Below are 3,148 nucleotides of genomic sequence, written 5' to 3'. Positions count from 1 at the left end.
GCTCAATAAAGGAACATAAACAGCAACAACCAGATGTAGAACAACAATGGCAAGCTCTTCCATTCAAACTTTAACTATAACTTGTTCCTTTAACTTTATTTGATAAAGACAAAATCTACACTGAAATACTTATTTGACAAGCTCTCACTTTTCTCTTACAGTCTGATAATTTTCTTATCAGTCCCTTACAGATTTTTAACAGCATACTTAAAACTCCTACTATTCAAAGGTCGGTCATGAGCTTCACTGTAATGTTTTATAAAATGTATTCCTTCCTCCCATACTTCCTCAAAATTTATTTCTTCAAAGAACTGATAACTCAGTACCTGACAATTGGATCCATAGTGATAAATGTTATGTCTAAAATGACTTAACTAATACAATTTCAAAGTGCCATTCGCATAGATCACACAGAGTGTAATATGGTACTTTCAATGCTATCTTCTGGAAGAACAGTTAGGTCTCCAAAGCATGGGACTTCGAAAGGGCCATTTAAACAGGCAGATTATCAATGACTAATGTACTCAATGGGAGGCCTACAGGTCAAGATATTCAGTGATTAAGTGGCTTATGTACACCTTACAACTTTTCTGTAAGATATTTTCAAATTTCTTACAGATTTTTTCAAATATCAAATATAAGAGAAAGCCTACTTTAAAAGTCTCAGGTATTTTCAATGGTTTCTGAATTATCTGTAGGAAGCTCTGACTTACTTGTATAGAGTTTGATATATGTATCCACCATTAAATCCAAATCGTGTTTTATTTCAAAATTTATGCTAAGCAAAGCCAAGTTACTTGAACTTTGGTCTGTGAAAGTGTTCCTCACGTAGGCTTTGAGACGCTTTCACCCATTTTCATAGCATTCATTCTCAACCTTCATCACAGGAATAATACATAGGACCTTCAGCAATGCATAAACATTAGGAAAAAACTTGATGTCTGGCAGATGAAGGGCTTCATAAATAGTGGATGGAAATTCTACATCTTTCCCTCTGTGTTTCCACTTGATTCTCCAACAATGCAGCTCAGCAGAGAGTGTGTCAGGATTAGGTAAGTCACTTCTGTACATGTCAGCATGATGTTCCTCTGATGTATTGAATTTGAGCTGTCCCATGACAGATGTTACCAGAGATAACCATTTAAGAGATTTGAGGTGCTATTCTGAGAATATACCTTTCAGTTCCTGAATAATGTGTTCCAATGTTGGAACACTTAGAGTTTCTTTATAGTAACTCTCAGGGGTTAGCTGAGATTCCAGGTTACTGTGCTGAGCTCTGCGAAATTTCCCTGGGAGTTTCATCTGAATATCAAGTTTGGTTGCCAAATTTGTGGCTTCCTCAAACCAAAATTCATGATAAACTTCGATATTTTCCATCACTTCATTTAGTGAATGCAGCTCTGCAGTCAAACTACTGGCTGCAAAGAAGACATCAGAAGTTTGCCCCTCAAGATGTTTCCCTAAGGGTCTTGTAAAATATAGAACATTTTTAAGAACAACAATGGTAATGATGAAATCAAAATCTGTTACCGCACTACAGAGTACAAATGCTCGGCCAGCTATACAGTTATTCCATCTAACATTTGTGTCACTATTTATACCATCTAAACATAAAACAAGTGCTTGTAGGAGGTCCATTACGATTTCAAAAGCATCATGCCTGCCTGTCCACTGAGAATGGCAAATTTCCTTCAGTTCTTTGCCCCTTTCTTCATTGTTCTGAAAGAGGACAGAAATTACATTGTCAAGCTCTAAAAGCAGTTGTGGTGATCGATGGAAAAAAGAACAAACTTCTTCAATTGTTCCTAATGCGACAGATACTCCCATTACAGGCACTGATTTTGCCAACCACGTATTTAAGGCACAGGAAGAACAGAGTGTGTAGATAGCTTGAGGATATTTTTTTAAAAGTCTAGAAGCAACAACTTTCATTTTGGAAGAAAATCCACTGGACCAATGTAAGCCTGGCCACGACAGTACTCCATGTTTACTCCCCACTTCTCAGTTATCATAGTGTGAAATATCACAGCCAAAATTTCTGCATCAGCTTCATGAGGCAGGAAGCCCACAGATTCCTCTCTCAGGTTGTGAGTTTCATCAATACACCTCACCAACACAGGCAGGTGCTCTTCCCCTGCTATGTCCACCACATTGTCAGTGACTATGGAAAAGAAGTGAGAGTCTCTCACTTCCCTGAGGGTTCCTCCCGAATGCAGCTCTCTAGCATCTGTTTCTGCTGTGTTTTCGAGCAGAACAATGTGTTAACTGCTGTTGTCTCAAAGCGCCTTCTCAGAGCCTCTTCACCAGGATTGATCTGGCACTTCCAGCAGTGATTGAAAGTTATCAGGAGTAAAGAGACCTTCTGGGATTTCATCAGCTTCATGTCCATCCAGAGGTATGTTCTGTTTTCCCATAAGAATCAAAATTTCAAATAAAGATTTTAAGTATTCTTTGTCTTCCTTCTCTTCAAGTGTTAAAGGCAAGATGTCTTCATCCTGCTCTTCACCCCCTTCTTCTCCACTGGGGTTCTGAGCATTGCTGTTGTTTATTTCCTTATGTTTTGGTTTCTGTTCAGAAGTTTCATTATTTTTTTTCTGTTTCAGTGTCCTGATTTCATCTTCACTCAATTATTTTATTCGTTTTCTGTGTCTACTGTGTGGATTATTCAAATGTTTGGTAAGATCAAATATTGTTGTTATTGCATTATCTCAAAGAACTGTCCTATAAGGACTAGTTCTACAAATCATAGAAGTCTCAAAGTGTTTGGCACACAATTGATAATGTTTATTTAGTTGATCAGGTGTTTTATCTTCTAAGTCTGCTCTTCTACTATTCTCCACCCACTTCTGGCATCTGGCTGGATCCTGCAGGAACCTGAAAACGGCCAGGTCCAACTGCGTGCTCTTCCAAGTGCAGTTGGGGGCTGCCCAGAAGTTCTGCATTGTGTCGTCCGTGTGCGGCCAGCCCAGCCCTCCCCTCCCCGCCTCCTCAGGGCAGCCCGCCCACCCATCAGGGCTGGGGAGGGGAGCCAGGCCAGCATGCCAGTGGGAGGGGGATGGGAGGGCAAGAAACCTCAAATTTCTTAAATTCTCTGAGGCTTGATTTGTGACCCAAGATGTGATCTATCCTGGAGAATGTTCCAAGTGCA

The 3,148-nt window shown here is 39.7% G+C and overlaps 1 pseudogene; it reads right to left on the bottom strand.

The window, feature by feature from the left end:
* Positions 1 to 663: 663 nt before the first annotated feature.
* On the bottom strand, positions 664 to 2,942 carry LOC137761436 (52 kDa repressor of the inhibitor of the protein kinase pseudogene; annotated as a pseudogene).
* Between the last annotated feature and the right edge of the window lie 206 nt (positions 2,943 to 3,148).

The sequence above is a fragment of the Eschrichtius robustus genome, chromosome 3 (assembly GCF_028021215.1).
Source record: "Eschrichtius robustus isolate mEscRob2 chromosome 3, mEscRob2.pri, whole genome shotgun sequence".
NCBI classification, from domain to species: Eukaryota; Metazoa; Chordata; class Mammalia; order Artiodactyla; family Eschrichtiidae; genus Eschrichtius; species Eschrichtius robustus.
The sequence above is the reverse complement of the archived record's forward strand: the minus strand, read 5'-3'. Positions and strand labels throughout refer to the sequence as shown.